The sequence below is a fragment of the Thamnophis sirtalis genome, unplaced genomic scaffold (assembly GCF_051295495.1).
Source record: "Thamnophis sirtalis isolate CommonGarterSnake01/CBP01778 unplaced genomic scaffold, rThaSir2_p1.2 scaffold_6, whole genome shotgun sequence".
NCBI lineage: Eukaryota > Metazoa > Chordata > Lepidosauria > Squamata > Natricidae > Thamnophis > Thamnophis sirtalis.
The window spans coordinates 84,915,787-84,933,983 of record NW_028261386.1 but is presented as its reverse complement, the minus strand read 5'-3'; positions in this window follow the sequence as shown (position 1 = coordinate 84,933,983).

Below are 18,197 nucleotides of genomic sequence, written 5' to 3'. Positions count from 1 at the left end.
ATCGGTTTCATCCAAGGACTGCCGGAGCTGAGAGGCCACCACTTTCTCAACAACCTTCCCAACAAAGGGGAGGTTGGAGACTGGACGATAGTTATTTAAAATGGCTGGATCTAGAGATGGCTTCTTCAGGAGGGGTCTCACCACCGCTGTCTTTAATAGAGGGGGAAAGAAGCCCTCCCGAAGGGAGGCGGTAACTATCGCCTGGATCCAGCCCCATGTCACCTCCTTGCTGTTTGCGACCAGCCAGGAGGGGCACGGGTCCAGTGCACACGTGGAGGCACTCACCGCTCCCATGGCCTTGTCCACTTCCTCAGGAGTAACAAGTTGAAAATCAATCCAAAGATGTCGCTCAAGACCCACCCCCGGTACCTCTGCTGGCTCTGCGCAATTGGAGTCCAGGTCTGTCCGAAGCAGAGCAACTTTATCTGTGAGAAATTGGACGAATTCCTCAGCTCTATCTCGTAAAGGATTGCCCGTATCCCTCCCATTCAGGAGGGAGCGGGTTATCCTGAACAAGGCGGCTGGGCGCGACTCAGCGGATGCAATCAGAGTGGCAATATATGTGTTCTTAGAAGTCCGAATTGCCAGAAGGTAAGCTCTGATGCAGGCTTTTAACAGTCCTCGGTCTGACTCGGATTTACTGGACCTCCAGTGGCGCTCTAGGTGTCTCTTTTGGCGTTTCATCTCCTGGAGGTCCTCAGTAAACCAAGGAGCCCTCCTGGATCCACTGCCTCGGATCGGCCGTAAAGGCGCAATCCGGTGGAGAGCCTCCAACGCTGCTGAGTTCCAAGCAGCAACTAAGGTCTCCGCCGGACTGTGGGCGAGAGTATCAGGCACAACACCAAGCGCCGTCTGAAAACCCTGAGGATCCATAAGGTGCCTGGGGTGGAACCACCTAATCGGTTCCTCCTCCCTACAGAGGGGGATTGGCCTCCGAAAGTCGAGCCTCAGTAGGAAGTGGTCCGATCATGACAGGGGCAAGATCTCACTACCCCTCAAACCAAGATCACAACTCCACTGCTCCGAGAGAAATACGAGGTTGAGCGTGTGACCCGCTAAGTGAGTCGGGCTCCGAATTACTTGAGTCAAGCCCATGGCTGTCATGGAAGCCATGAACTCCTGCGCTCCATCAGAGTGCTCACCGAGCGAAGGCAGATTGAAGTCCCCCAGCACCATAAGCCTGGGGAACTCAACTGCCAGCTCGGCTACTGACTCGAGAAGTGAGGGGAGAGCTGTTGTCACGCTGTTGGGAGGCAGGTACGTTAACAACAAGCCCATTTGACCCACAAGGTCCAACTTCACCAGCAAGGACTCACACCCGACAAGCTCCGGAGCAGGGATCCTACGAGGAACTAAGGACTCCCGGATAACAATGGCCACTCCTCCAGCCCTTCCCTGGGGTCACGGCTGATGAAGCACCTGAAAACCCTGTGGGCACATTTCAGTGAGGGGGACTCCTCCCTCCGGGCCCAGCCAGGTTTCAGTAATACATGCCAGGTCTGCCCTCTCATCTAAAATTTGGTCCCGGACAAGGGGAGCCTTGTGAACCACAGACCTGGCATTTAGCAACAACAGCCTAAGTCCAAGGTCCTGACTACTCACGCCATCTGGCCTTGGAGTGGAACTAATAGGGCCGGAAGGAGGGATCTCTGTAACGTAGGGAACCCTCCTTCCCCGGTAATGGCTCGCCCTAAAGTTCCCGCCATATCTGCCCCTCCCCATTATGACCCTAATGTTCCGGCCCACTCCCACATCTCTGGTCCCTCCCCCCTCCCCCCTGGCCACCAAGTTCACCGGCAGGCCCTTCGACACAGACATCCTAAGGACGGGATTTGGCCTAGGCCCGCCTGACACTTCTGCAAAGCACTCAGTGCAGGTACCCGGCTGTTGTCCCGGCCTATGCACACATACACACACATACAATCAGTCAATCCCCACAAACAAGTTAAAAACAAGGGAACAGCAATATCATCAATAAAAGTGGGTACATTCAATCAACCACAGTCATACCAAACACTCCCCGTACAATTTAAAATTATAAAAACTGCACAGAAGAGCAAAATTTGCTCGAAATTGGTCCGATGTAGAAGAGGAAAATTGATGTCCAGGTCCTCCCTCGCAAGGGGCCCAAGGTCCAAAAAAGTTGGGAGAACAGTATGGTAGAAGCAATTGGAGAGGGAGCCACACTTCCCAAATGCGTCCTTCTCGTCCAATGCCCTCTCTCTCTACCGGAATAAGCTTGTAGAATAGTCGGTAGAGGTATAAACGGGGGCCCCAGAATGGCCGGCGACAAAGTCGTAGGCCTCAATTCACTCCCCAAAGATGATCCGGAGGGCAAGGCGAAAAATGTCTGGGAGGCAAGTAGGCTATAGGCGGCGGATATAACAGCAAAAGTCATGGGGCCAGCCATAGGCGATGACAGGTCAAGCAACACTCCTTCCCTCAGAAACAAGAGGAACAGAAAGGAGCCAGGGATACCCCACGGTACGGGGGGGGGGGAAAACCCCACTCCCAGATGGGCCATAATGCTCCCAAGTGGTGGCAGCCAACCGGTAGGCCGTCAGGCTAGCAACCCCACCCCCACCCTCACCCTAACTCTAACCTTAACCTTAACCTAACTAACCCCAACCTAACTAATCCTAACTCTAACCCTACCCTGTCCCTAGCCTGACGCTGCAGCAGCATAAACAGCAGTTGGAGGCGTCAGACAGTCAAAGGGGTTGGGACCCCCCAAGACAAGTCTCCGATAGCTGTCCCCACAGTAGCCAAAGACGGTCTCAGCTAGTTCTTCCAGGCTCCAATAAGCTCCTCCAGCATCCAGTGGTCAGATAGTCTCAAGCCCGCCTCTCGCCACAGATGGCCACAACGAAATCCGCAAAAAATAGTTTAAGTGTCTTCCTGAGAAGGGGGGAGGGGAGCGCTTCCCCCCCGGAACTCAGCGCCGCCTGCCCACGCCTTGGGGCCGTTCGGGGCACCGAACCAATCTGGTCTATGTTGGTCCAGGATCTTCCCTTGCAAAGCAGTAGAGGCGGCAGATCAAACAGCCCTTGCCACCGCCAGTTCTCCTGCTAAGCACAATCGTCGGTAGTAGCGGCAGCGCCAGCAGCCCATGCCGCTTCCAAGTTCTTAGCAGCCTCCCAACATCAACAAACTCTGCTTCCAGCACTCTCCAGCACTCTCCGCGCTCTCACCACGCTCTCTTAACACCAGAGGCAAGTATGGTCCAATCTTGGCTTGTTTGTCGGTCGTGTGATCGTGCGAGGGGGGGGCACCCAGCGAGCCGCAAGCTGCTCGCGTGCATGCAAAACACCGAAAGCTGAACGCTAAAGCCAAAGCCAAGCCGTCACCAACGTTTTGAAGCGTTTTTCGAAATGGGCACCTCTCCGGATTCAGGACGGGATATCCTCCAAGTCCCTCACCAACTTAGGACTATCGTGCAGCGTGAAATGTACTTCAGAGCCATTCCAACACTGTTCTTTGCTGGAGTGAAAAGCTCAGGCAGCCATCTTCCTAGCGCAGGCAGCCAGGTTCAGAAAGCTAGCCCATGGCTAGCATTGTAAGTTCTGAACCGTATTTCCATACCATTCCTGGAAAGTACCATCATTCAGGGAATCCAGGTTAGGGGCCAACGTAGTTAGGACAGAGGCTCTCTGCATTTGTCTAGGTGGGCATGTCTGAGGCCGCCCTGTGCCTACGCATTGCACCCATAATGCAATGCGTGACACCACCACCCCAGCGCGCATGCGTGCATGACAGGCGCAAACACCCCCCCATTTTTTGCATACTTTTTTCACCCTCCCCAGGCTCCAGAGGCTTTATAGGACCCTGTGGAGAAGCTTCCCTGAAGCCTCCGGAGTGCAAAAAACCAGCCCAATGGGCAAACCGGAAGTTCAGGAACGGACTTCCGCTTTGCTCGTAGGGCTGGCTTAAGCCCTCCGGAGCCTTAAACCGGCCCTACCAGCAAACTGGAAGTCTGTTTTTGAACTTCCAGTCTGGCCGTAGGGACGGGTTTTTTTGCGCTCCGGAGGCTGTGGATGTGGACAAGGCCATGAGGGCTGTAAGTGCCTCCACCTGTGTACTGGACCCGTGTCCCTCATGGCTGGTTACTAACAGCAGTGAGGTGACACGAGGCTGGATCCAGGCGGTTGTTACCGCCTCATTTCGGGAGGGGAACTTCCCCGCCGCGCTAAAAGCGGCGGTGGTGAGACCCCTCCTGAAGAAGCCATCCTTGGATCCAGCTATTCTTAATAACTATCGTCCAGTCTCCAACCTTCCCTTTCTTGGGAAGGTTGTGGAGAAGGTGGTGGCCTTCCAGCTCCAGCGGTCCTTGGAGGAAGCAAACTATCTTGACCCCTTCCAGTCAGGCTTCAGACCCGGTTACAGCACAGAAACCGCTTTGGTCGCATTGACCGATGATCTTTGGAGAGCCAGAGATGGAGGACATCCCTCCATCCTGGTTCTCCTTGACCTCTCAGCGGCTTTCGATACCATCGACCATGGTATCCTTCTGCGACGACTGCGGGAGGTGGGAGTGGGAGGCACCGTGCTGCGGTGGTTCTCCTCCTACCTCTCGGACAGGTCGCAGTCGGTGTTAGTGGGGGGGCAGAGATCGACCCCTAGGCCCCTAACATATGGGGTGCCTCAGGGTTCGGTCTTATCCCCCCTACTATTCAACATCTACATGAAACCGCTGGGAGAGATCATCCGCAGGCACGGGATAAGATACCATCAATATGCGGACGATACCCAGTTGTATCTGTCCGCCCCGTGCCAACTCAATGAAGCGGCGGACGTGATGAACCGAGGCCTTGAGGCCGTTATGGACTGGATGAGGGCTAACAAGCTTGTACTCAACCCGGAAAAGACCGAGTGGCTGTTGTGCTTCCCTCCCAACAATTCGACCAATATTCCATCACTCAGGCTGGGGGGTCAAATTCTACACCCCCTCAGAGAGGGTTCGCAACTTGGGAGTCCTCCTGGACCCACAGCTATCCTTTGATCACCACCTGACGGCTGTGACCAGGGGGGCATTTGCCCAGGTTCGCCTGGTGCGCCAGTTGCGACCCTACCTGAATCGGGAGGCTCTCACAACAGTCACTCGGGCCCTTGTGACCTCTAGGCTGGAATACTGCAACGTGCTCTACATGGGGCTGCCCTTGAAGAGCATCCGGCGACTTCAGCTAGTCCAGAACGCGGCCGCGCGAGTGATCGTGGGTGCACCTCGGTTCACCCACATAACACCTATCCTCCGCGAGCTGCGCTGGCTACCGTCGATCTCCGGGTGCGCTTCAAGGTGCTACTAGTCACCCATAAAGCCCTTCATGGTAGTGGATCTGCGTACTTGAGAGACCGCCTTCTGCCAATTACCTCCCTGCGACCAATTAGATCTCATAGATTGGGCCTCCTCCGAATTCCATCTGCCAGCCAGTGCCGGCTGGCAACTACAAGGAGGAGAGCCTTTTCTGTAGTAGCTCCGACCCTTTGGAACGAGCTCCCCATGGAGATTCGTACCCTCACCACTGTCCAGGCCTTCCGCATAGCCCTTAAGACCTGGCTAGCCCGTCAGGCCTGGGGACAAAGATAATCGCCCCTCCCGAATGATGAATGAATGTTGCTCATTATTTTACTCTATGTTTGTCTATGTCATTGTTTGTATTTCCCTCCCCTGATCCTATGTAAGCCGCCCTGAGTCCCCTCAGGGAAAAGGGCGGCCTATAAATGTTAATAAACCCTAAACCCTCTATAAAGCCTCTGGAGCCCGGGGAGGGCGAAAAATGGCTTTAAAAAAGGCTGAACTCAGCTGCCCTGACAAACTCAGCTGCCCTGACAAATGGCCTTTAAATATTATTTCCATGTCTCCATGCAGGGGCGACTGCTATTTTTGAGAGCAAGAAGAGTTCCTGGACCCCACACACTCACAGCTAGTCCTTGACTTACAACAGTTCATTTAGTGACCATTTGAAGTTACAGCTTCCTAATACAAGGGGGAATAACATCCAAACTGTTCCCAATTCTTGAAAATAAATTCACCAGACAAAAGGCTGTCATTCTTGTGTTATCTACTAATAAACTCATTCAGGACAAACATGTCAGCTTGGTTGCACACATGAATGGGAGAGAGAGGTTTCTACTGTTTGTTTTCTGATAAGTTCTGACATCAAGGCAGCTAATGGGATAAAGAAATAGCAAGGGTCAGTGCAGTGGCAGCAATACAGCCACCACTGGAGTACTGACACTCCCCTTTAAATGATTCTGAAAGGTTGGGCCCTTGATAATGTGTTTCATTTCATCAAGAATGGTGAGAAAATGCATCTCTGAGCAGAAAAAAAGGAGAACAGAGAGATAAACGTACTTTTCTGAAGATGAATCAGAGGACATTTACTAGACTCCCTCCCTCCTTCCCTCCTTGTCTTCCTTCCTTCCTTCCTTCCTTCCTTCCTTCCTTTTTCTTTCTTTTTGCTGAATATAGTGTAGGTCTCTGGTAGAACAGGGGTGTCAAATTCAAGTATCACAGACTGGATCCAGCCATGGGGTGCTTAGATCTGGCCTGTGGGGCTGGCCTGGAAACAGCAAAGGACCAGCCCGAAGTGCCTCTGCCAGCAAAAACAGCCCTCTCTAGCTCCATTTTTGCTGGCAGTGGGTTGCAGAAGGCCATCACAGTCGAAAACAGAGATTGGGAGCCCGTTTTCATTGGCAGGGCATTGGGGCCACCACAGGTGCCCCAAGTGTTGTAAAGTTGGCCATGCCCATCCTGGACCCTCGAGGTCAAACACAACCCTGATGCGGTCCTCAATGAAATCAAGTTTGACACCCCTGTGGTAGAGAATACAGTCAAATTGAAAGAAATAAAGCTTCTAGTTTCTCCCTGATTTTTTCACTCTTTAATTGGTCTTGGTATATGGGAAGTCTTGAAAACAAATGATTTCCTAGGTTTTTTTTTTGCCTGTGTCTTAATTGAAGTTAAACATTTAGTTAAGGCAAACCTTGAGGCAACCAATTAAATATTTGAACTGCTAATCTATCATGACTGGAACATGGCATCATAATGTCGTACTAGATGTTACGTTACTAAAAGACAAACGGCAATTTTAAGGGTTTAAAATTAGTCTATAGTAAATCTATAGAGCCTTAAGGCTATTCATTCTTTCCCTCTGTGAATTTCAATATTCCTTAATATATCATCAGCTTAGATACAGCTTGGTATAAAAAAAGAAAACAGCAATAATGCACTGACATTTCAGTCATATAATTCCAATATACCAGTAGTCCTTGTTTAACAATGGAAGTTGGGTCCAGAATTTCCATCACTATATGAGGCGGACATAAAGCCAATTTCATATGACCATGTCACTGAGAAACTGAAGTTCTTTTGAGGCTGTTTTTCGCCCTCCGGAGGCTTCCCTGAAGCCTCCAAAGCAGAAAAAACCAGCCCTAGGGGCAAACCAGAAGTTCAGGAACAGACTTCCGGGTCACTGGTGCACGACCCAACCTGTGCTCCCACCGCTTTTGGCATGGTAGCCAAAAAAGGTTTGCCATCACAGTACTAGGGATTCAAACTGCCTAACTGCTGACCTTTCTGATCGACAAGCTCAGTGTCTTAGTCACTGAGCAACCTAGTCAAAGGTGGGATTGTATAAACACATGACGACAAGGATGCTGTGATGGACAGAACTTTGAGGACTAGTCATAAGTCGTTCAATGCTGTTACAAGTTCAGATAGTCACTAAACGAGTGATTGTTAAGCAGAATCCACCTGTAGCTGGAAAGTAACAGACTGAGAGACGTTGTATGAAAGGTTTCCCCTTTACAGCAGAGAATAGATATCACCATGATCATTATATTCAAGGACAATGTAGTTCAGTTTTTCAGTCTCGTCAAAAAAGGTGCATTTCCTTCTCTGCTCTGTAACTGATTATTATCGCACTTCTTTGGTGCCCTCGCATTCCTACTTAGGCATAAGTTTAAACCATGAGTTTCACTTTTTTCCAACATCACAGTTTTAAAAAATATTCCTTATTAGAAAAGTTTTGAGGTTCTAAGTTCCAATTAAAAAAGAAACAAAAAGAACTTGTCCCTTCTTACAGAGGTGCAATGCCCATTGAAACGTAAATAAGTATACCCTTTTCCCGTGAGAATAATTTCTGTATTGCAAAATATGAATTCACAGGTCTGCAAAAAAAAAAATTTTTTGAGAGCTGTTTTGGTTATTCCATGTAATCTTTATGTTTTTTGGTGCGCTAACCCGAAAATGACCTCCATTTTGTCATAGGACATCACGTTTCCTGACAATTTAGGTAACTATGTTAAATAAGGCAATACCTCAAAATAAATGGAAATAGACTTATAAAATTAAAGTTTTATTACAATATTTTCATGAAAATCCTTTTTTGAACTGAAATGAGCTCACCTACACACACTAAACTCGATTCTTCTTCCTTGTGAGGCTCCTCTTGGTGCATTTATGCTTGTGAGTAGCATCTGGAATGTCTCTCTGAAGCATCCAACAGTAGTCTGCCATCATTGTAATGCTCCATTTTCCCTGGTATCTCCTTTCCATCTCTTTAATGTCTGGTGAAATCGTTCACCTTGTTCCTCACTCACAGCTCCCAAATTTTCAGGAAAGTAGTCAAGATGGGACTGGAGGAAATGCACTTTCAAACTCATCAGGCAACCTAAAGCTTGAAATGCTTTCAGCGTTCTTCCGACGATCTTTTTGTAGTAAGGATCTTTGTTATTGCCTAAAAATTTCTGTACGACTGCTTTAAATGCAATCCACCCTTCTTTTTGAGGATCTGTCATAGTATTGACAAACTTTTGACCAACTATAAGCCTTCTAATGTCTGGTCCGACAAACACACCTTCCTTCAATTTTGCCTCCAACAGGCATGGAAACTTGGTGACCAAGTATTTGAAGCATTCTCCATCTCTTGGAAGTGATTTTACGAATTGCTTCATCAATCCCAATTTTTGGGGAGAGGTGGTAAAGGAACTTTATGGGAAGGTACCAAAGTTTCTCGAAGGACATTTTTTTCACCGACTGTTAGTACCCTCGGTTGCCAACTCTTCTTGGTCCAGTGATTTTGTCAGTCTCGACTGTGCCATAGACACAGAAAATATTTGGTATATCCAGCTTGTTGCCCGAGCAGCATGCACAAGACCTTCAAGTCCCCACACACTTGCCAACCATAGTCTTCATTTTTAAGTTTACGAAGAACCAATTCCAAGTTCTTGTAGGTTTCCTTCAACTGTACGGAATGACCTACAGGTATGGAAGCATAAAAACCGTTGTGGAGTAAAACTGCTTTGAGACTTCTTTTTGAAGAATCTATAAAAAGATGCCATTGCTCTGAATCATATTGGATTTTAAATTGACCCATCATACCTTTGACATCGATGCAATAAACCAACTTGTCTTCCTGGGCGAAGTAAGGAATGAACTCCTTTTCACGATGTCTGAACCATGAAGATGACACTCCTGGCAACAATAAATTCCTGCTTTTCAGCCTTGATCCGAGTAACTTAGCGGCATCTTTGGGAAGATTCAAGTCTCTTACCAGATCATTCATCTCCTCCTGAAAAAACAATTTTGGTCTTGTATCATCTTCAAAGTCAGAACTTGATTCATCATCTGGAATCTTTTTCATCATATTCCGCTGTGACTCATTAAGTTGGAATAGAGCCACTGTGTAACAGTTTGCTGTTATTTGGGGGTTTATTCTTTCCAAACTAAATTAGTTTAGGGGGAAAAGTGGGTAAAGGGGCCTTGAAGTTGTCTCATTGTCCAGCTCTCTGCAGTCTATCAACCAAATGATGAGGAAGAGGATGATGCATGAGGACATTGATGAAGATGACAATGAGGAGGAGGAGCAGCAGCAGCTATCAGGCTAATGTTAACTCTTAGAAGCTACACTGATAGATTTTCTCCAGAACATCAGCCTGATGGTAGGTCTCCCCCCACAAAAAAAAGACCAAATGTGTAGCTGTGTGACCCAACAAAAGGGCGAACGTCAAAACCGCGCCCGACTAAACCGTGTCGCTAAAACCACGACGTCATCAACGCGCCGACAACAGCGCATCGACAGAAGGGCGATTTACAACAGTGCGTCGGCAGAAGAGTGATTTAAGTTAAGATAAGGGTTAGGTTTAGGGTTAGGTTTAGGGTTAGGTTTAGGGTTAGGTTTAGGGTTAGGTTTAGGGTTAGGTTTAGGGTTAGGTTTAGGGTTAGGGTTAGGGTTAGGGTTAGGGTTAGGGTTAGGGTTAGGATTAGGTTTAGGTTTAGCGTTAGGTTTAGGGTTAGGGTTAGCGTTACGTTTAGGGTTAGGGTTAGCGTTACGTTTAGGGTTAGGGTTAGTTTTACATCGCGCTTCTGTCACCGCGCTGTTGTCGGCGCGATTCAGCGCTCATTTGTTGGAGCGCTTTAGAACACACGGTTTTGTCACTGCGGTTTAGTTGGGCACGGTTTTGTCGTTCGCCCTTTTGTCAGTGAACTGTGTATCTGTTATAAAAACAGCTAGCCAAAAATAAGCTAGAGCAGTGATGGCTAACCTTTTTATCCTTGCGCACCAAAAGCATGCATGCGCGTAAGACAACATGCATGTCTGTGCCCATGCCCATAATACAAAGCACATGCACCTGCCCCCGTGTGCACCCCGCCCCCCCTGCATATAGATGTGCGACCCCCCTGCATGCCCAGTTTGGGGCCTAGCAGGTCTACCTGAATCCTCCTGGCACCAAAAATGGGGTGCAGGGGGGTGCACACACCCCTGCCCGCGCTCCCCCCATGCATGCCTACATTGTTACAGGTGTTATGTCTGCCTTGTATGCAGCATTATTCTTCTCTAGCATTCATCTCCATTGTTCAGTGATGCATTTCCTGCCTCTCTAGGATTTACGTTTATCTGCTCCTGTGAGGCACTTCCTGTTCCTGTTGGAGGCATATCGATGGCTTGTATAGTGTTTTGCAGAGACCCGAAAATCAGCTAGACACATGCTTGGTGGAGCTGAGCTAAAGTGATGGCTCGCATGCCGGCAGAGAGGTCTCTGTGTGCCACCTGTGGCATGCGTGCCATAGGTTCGCCATCATGGAGCTAGAGTTTTTAAAAAATGGACTGGATTCATTTGGGGCTATGAAGAAAAAAAATTATGGAAAAAAATTCCTCAGGGACAAATATCTATGGAGAAGGCCAGTAGAACAGGCATCTTAGAATGTTGGCAACTTCTTCATTCCATCCTGCTCCACATATGACGATGGGCGGGACGTGGTGAGACTGATTTCAGCAACATCACAGCATTGTTGTGCAAGCTTTGCCCTATTTTATCTGCTTGCATTGCCACGTCGCCTGCCCCAAAGGAGCAAAGAGAGACATGACAATGTCCCTACATAATCCTGATAAAAGTTATATCTTCCCAGTCATGTGATCCGGAGTGGGGTGGCGGTAGTCTAGTGCTGGTTGTTTTCCTAACTTTGTTTAAAAAGGACATTGTAAGATGAAACTGACTCATACATTCTCAAGTCCAGCTGTCATTTCCCCATTTTTCTTTGAAGACACAGGACTAGGAACAAAGTAGCTTAACTACATGCATGTCTGTGGTTTGAAGCAACTCTGTACAAGTAAATCCTGATTTAATTTTTGCAGGGTTTATCAGTATTTGAAGGAAGCAATTGAAGGAATTGTTTGGAAGCAAAATATATGGATCCCAGCACAAAATGCCAAAAATGGTATAATTGATGCACAATTCACTACTTTTATTTGTATCCTACATTTGTATGATAAATGTACCATGATACCTATACATTACTATTTTTCTATGCGTCAACAATACATTTGAGATAAAATGAGGGGACGAAGGCTCAAAGTTTCTTTATTAAGGAACACTTCATCTGTTAATCTGCTGAGAAATCTGTTCATGTCTGCTATCAGACTCCGCATAATCTAGAATTTGTTTTAAAAGAAAATGAACAGTACTTACTAGGTGACACACTACATTTGTGAAACGCGATGGTGGATCTCATCCATCCATCCATCCATCCATTAATCCATCCATCCATCTATCTATCATCTATCATATTTCTAAATTACCCATCTCCCTAAAAAGGGGGCTCATTAAGTTTCATCGTGGTGCTTTAAAACATGTATTATTGACCTTGAAGTGTTATATGGTCTGCACAGTGACATGCGGTGAGGTTTATGGCTGGTGAGGCAAGCAGGCAGAAGCTGCCCTATGTCGGACACAGCAGCAGGGCTTTTGGACACCCCGGCGCTGTGTCCGCCAAAGCTGCCGTGCCGCCCCGGCGTTAGACGCAAAAGCTGCCCTGCCACTGTGTCTGACATAGAGGCGTCCCGCCTCTATGGTGGACACAGCTCCGGGTGTTCAAAAGCCCTGCTGCTGTGTCCGACATAGAGGCGTCCCACCTCTATGGCGGACACAGCGCCGGGGCATCCAAAATCCCTGCCGCTGTGTCTGACATAGAGGCGTCCCGCTATGTCCAAAAGCCCTGCCGCTATGTCCAAAAGCCCTGCTGCTATGTCCAAAAGCCCTGCCACTATTTCCAAAAGCCCTGCCGCTATGTCCGACATAAAAAAAGTGCCAGCCCGCGGGCCAGCAGAGGCGAGTAAAACACACACACACACACACACACACAAATTACTTACAATAATACAATTACTTACAAATTACCTTAATTTTGAATTCCTCCCCCTCCCTCCGACCCACATACCTTTTCCAGCTGTTTCACAGAGGATTTCAACTCTGCTCTTATCTGCCATGGTGAAAATGTAAAAATGTAAAAGGAAAAAGGCAAGAGCTGCTGAGGTCAGGCTGGGTTAGCTGATGCCAGAGTCCTCAATTGATGACTCTGCTTAACTGTTTAAAAAAGCCTCTAAAAAAACGCCCTCTACAGGAGGAGGAAAGAGAACCAAGTGCCTCATCTACATAAGGAATTTTTCAGCTTTTAACCCTTGCTTAACTCTGCTCGAGTGATCATAAAGATAGACTAAATGAGGCACATGGTTCTCCCGCCTCCTCCTGTAGAGGGACTTTTTTAGAGGCTTTTTTAAATAGTTAAGCACTAAGCAGAGTCATCCACTGTGACTCTGGCAGCAACTACCTCAGCCTTTTTCCTTTTACATTTTTTTTTCTTTTCATGATGACAATGGTGAGGCCCTGCATCCCCTGACTGCACATCACTGGGTCTGCATAGCATTTCAGGGTAAACTTACCGTATTTTTCAGAGTATAAGACACACTTTTTCCCTCAAAAAAGAGGCTGAAAATCTGGCTGCGTCTTATACACTGAATACAGCATATTTTTGCCTTCCAAAACCCCGCCCTCTTCACCAAAATGGCTGTGCATAGCCTCTAGGAAGCTTTCAGAGAGCGCCTGGAGGCTGGGGAGGGAAGAAATTTTATCACCACTACCCCAGCCCCCAGGAGCACTCTATAAGCTTCCTAAAGGCTATCCATGCCCCTTTTTTGACAAAAAAACCAGGGCCATTTTTGGGAGGTTTGCAGAGTGCAAAAACTTTTAAAAAAAATTTGCCTCTTCAAAACCTTGGTGCCTTATTCTCTGGTAAATATGGTACATGTCAATGCTGATTCATTGCATGTGTACTGTATATATGAAATGATTCCATAAAAATATATGTTAGGGAGATCCATATATTCATTACTGGTTGATTTGTTTTCAAACACTTGTATCATTTGGTAAACAACATTCAAATTCCCACATTCAGGCAAATCTTTCCAACTGAAGTAAATAAAACATTTAAAGTTTAAAAACATTTTAAATCAGTTTTGCATTCAAAAATAAATTGGAAGAAAAATAATATCTGAAAGTATGCAAATGCTTACATATATCAAAGTGGAGGTTTAATTGACTTCTAAATCTAAAGCGAGCCTCCCCCCATGCCTAGATCTTGACTATGGTGTTTTGCTGTCTTTTCTAATTACGGTTGGTTTTTTTTAGCAGATAGCCTGAAAGTGAACACTTTTTGGAATCTGTGTTCCTTTATTTCAAGTGAAATTTTTTGGAACAGTTTCTTCTGAAAACCAGCCAATGTGCTGGAAAGAGTGGTTGCTTTGATACCAACCTTTAATTGCACCGTATTTAAAAAAAAAACCCAACACCTCAGAATGCATGATACCTTTTGAGTTACCCATCCTGGATTTCAAAGGCAGTCCAGCTAATATGCAGTGGCAAACCCATGTCAAAATCATACAGAAATTATTGGCAAGACAAGGACAATAAGACTCCGCTGACAGACCATCTGCTTCACTGTGAAGCATTCATGCAACTCAAGTCTGTTAGTGTCTCGACTATTAATGAGGTTTTGTGCTGTGCTTCCCATACCTTCCTCCGAGTGGAACACAACAGCAGTGACTGATAGAGCATCCGGAAGGGAACTCAGGTGGAAGTGGTTTTCTTTTCTTTTGCTTTGACAATCTGAAGATGGATTTTAAAAAGGAGAAAGAGACCAAACCACATCCTGATTGCTCAGATTCTGTTTCTAGGTAGCATAAATTGAGTGGGGACAAAAATGGGTATCATCTCCCAGAAAATTTGAACGGAAGGAAACCTCTGCAAATGCTCCTTATATATTCTTAAAAAGAGGTCCAAAGGGTAAGGTGTTTTAAGAGATTTGGGAAGAAGGTCTCCAATAATTGTAGAGATGAGGAGACAAGAGAAAAGGCCAATTGGTGAGCAGAAGTTTCTTCACAGGTCATTGAGTTTTGCTCTGACAGCTTTGATTTCCTGTCTGAAAGAAATTAATTGGAATTGTCCTTTGATTTTGCAATATTGCCCTCTTTATGTGTTTTTATTATTGATTTTAACCAAGCTTGCTAAAGACAGATCCAACCTAGAAGTCAGGAGAAATTTCTTGACAATGAGAGCAATTAATCATTGGAATACTTTGCTTTCTGGAATTTTGGGTGTTCCATCACTGGAGGTTTTATAAAATAGAGTGGACAACCTCTTGACTGAGATGGTATCAGGCTCCTGCCTTGAGCAGACTGTTGGAATAGAAGACCACCAAAGTCTCTTGCAGCCTTATGCTTCTATATTCTATGTAACTCTGGAATAATTGACCTTAAAAGAATGATCAAGAGTAGTAATTTATTCATATTAACTTAAATCTTAATATTTAAATAATACATTAAAATGAAATGGAACCAAACTCATAAAGTTGATATAAGCAGTTATCCAGACCATTAAATCTGAAACAATATGCTTTTGTTGGGTCAACTTAGAATAAGTGGCCTGTGGATTCTCTCAGGCTAGAATAATTTACAGTAACATTGGAGCTCAATTTTTTTTTTCTGGGTGAATATCAAGATCGAAAGGAAAAATGCAGGAAATGTGGCTGATTTGGTAAATGTGAACATTTCTTCAAAACTGATAAACTGAATTTGTTTTCATAGCAATGTTTGTTTAAAAATTATCTTTCTAAACTTTTCATAGCATGTGTGATAATGACCATATACTGTACTCTTTATTATTCTCTTAATTAACTGAAGATGCCAAATAATTGTTCATCTAAAAGTCACAAAATCATTTCCCCTCAATTTTTTTTTGTTTCCAAAATGATGCTTTGTTCCTGCAAATTTGTAACAGACTGCAAAGGCTAATATCTGAAAGAGGAGCTTCTGTCATTATAGCTAATGTTGTTATGCTTAGTTTGTTATTATTCATTTACATCGGGTTGTTTGCAGCTCTTGGAGGTATTTAAAAGAGTTATAGCCATTCAGATTTGCCTCTCTCAGAATCATTAATTTTCTGTTCCAGGAACACATTAACATTTTAGTGCAATTTGTTTCTTTGATTTATGATCTCAGCTAAAAGTCTTCTTCCTTCCCTCCCCTTCCCTTCCCTTCTCTTCCCTTCCCTTCTCTTCCCTTCCCCACAGGATTTGCATTTAAAAAAGGAATCTGTTGATATGCTCCAAAGCTACACAGCAGTAAAAGCAAAGGTGTATGTGCTAATCGTTCTCGACTCTAGGGCGTGGTGCTCATCTCCGTTTGAAAGCTGAAGAGCCAGCTCTGTCCGAAGATGTCTCTGGCCAGCATGATGCTGTTACCTTCCCACCAAAGGTGGTTCTTATTTTTCTACTTGTACTTTTACATGCTTTCGAACTGCTAGGTTGCCAGAAGCTGGGACAAGTAACAGGAGCTCACTGCATTACGCGGCACTAGGGATTCGAACCACCAAACTGTTGACCTTTCTGATCAACAAGCTCAGTGTCTTAGCCACTGAGCTACCGTGTCCCATACACAGCAGTACAATATCCCTATTACTAGTGGCTATATATATTTTTCCAATATCCTGCTCTTTCATACATTTTTATAGCAGTACCTACACTATTCGCCATATGGACTGTGACTAGGGCCAGCAGACTGGGAATATAATTTTCTTCTGAGGCCTATGTAATGTTTCAGGAATAACTATATTTCTCTTTGGCATTCAGCAACATTACAATAAAGTGTTGCTTTTGATTCCTTGCCTCAGGAAGGAAACAAAATAATGACATGATTTGAAGGCTATTTCCTAGAGTAATTTCAGTCAGTGTTGGCATTAGACCCTTCCACCATTGTCAAAGACAATGGCTTCAGGAGGACTTCTTAGGAAGAGCTACTGTTGTGGCAATAAATTCTCTCTGCTGGTAGCTTATTTGTTTTGTTCAGTGCTCTAGGCTAGTACATGATTCTGAAGACTGCATATAATGTACCCAAGTAAGCCCATGGAAAAGCCCAGCATGTCCTAGGAACAAACAGTCTTGGTAATGGGTACCATATGTCAAAGCTCACCATGCACTGGGAGTAAATGGTTTTGATGATGGGCAGTACATTCCCTGCAAAGACAATCCTTCTTTGACTTCCCTTGACTTGAAACCTACTCTTTTGGCAGATCCCATGGTGAGTGCCAGCCTGAATCAAGGCAAATATCACCTAAACCCAATGATCACAGAAGTCTTCATCCCATTCTCAACTATGGAAAAGATACCATCCATTCTCAGGAGACATACAAACATCACCACAACAAAACCCATATAGAGAGAGTATCTCTGACATTAACCACTTTTTAAGGGCTACTGCAGTTTTCAGATAGTTAAAAAGTTGCCATATTGAGAAGGGAGTATATTTGTTCTCCATTGCCTCCTGCCTAGAATTAATGGCTAGAAATTATAAAGAAGTTAACTGGGGTTAGATATTAGGAGGAATTTCCTGGTAACAGCTAGAACCTAGTTTAGAGATGGGGAATTGTGGCCCCTTTACGATTTGTGGGCTTCAATTCCCAGAATTCTTGAACCAGCATGGGGCATGCCTGGCTCAAGAATTCTGGAAATTGAAATCCAGTAATCATAAAAGGACCATGGTTCCTCACCCCTGACCTAATGGGATATTACCCTATGAAATGGGGTGTTCTCCTTCACTGGAGATCTTCAAATGGAGTCTGGGTAGCCATCTGCCCAAAATAATTTAGTAGATCCTGCACTGAATAGAGGGTTGCGCTAACCTCTGAGATGCTTTAAAATGTTATAATTCTATTACCCATCTTGTTTGCTACCTCCATATGTTTTCAGTCTGAAAAATAAAAGCCACTTCCCTGAAACATTTTTCTTGAAAAATGTTGCCAGTGTTATGAACCAAAGCTATTTATCCTCCTCCATTTTTTGTGGGTTGTTTTTCTTGTAGTTCTCATAGCGTTTCAGCCTTTCTTCTTTTTCTTTGTATTTCAGGAAAGGTTCAGCCATTAACTGTATCGCTCAGAAACAAATCTCACTAGGTTGGGTTAAACTTATTCCAGGTGAGTTCATGGAATGGTAGCTCAGGGTCTTTGCAATACACAGGTGCATAAATATACATTTGCCTAGACTGACCTTTCTTTGAACTAGTCAAAAAGATCCAGAACTCTTCAGTGGATTTCTTATTCTTTTCAGGTGGTATGATTAGGTCTACATCAGCAGGCCTCATTCACTTGACTGAAAATAGTTGTGAGGTTAAAAAACAAACAAACCATGTTTCCAAGATTGACACATAAGGCCAGACTTTTCATGAAACATAATTCTGTATGTGAAGGCAGAGAAGAAAACTAAAATCAATGTGGTGGGATTTGGTACCTATTTCTTTTTAAGCAAAGGTATATCACATAGATTTTGTTAAGGTACAAGGCTAGAAAGTGGGTGAAAGTGAATTCTAGTC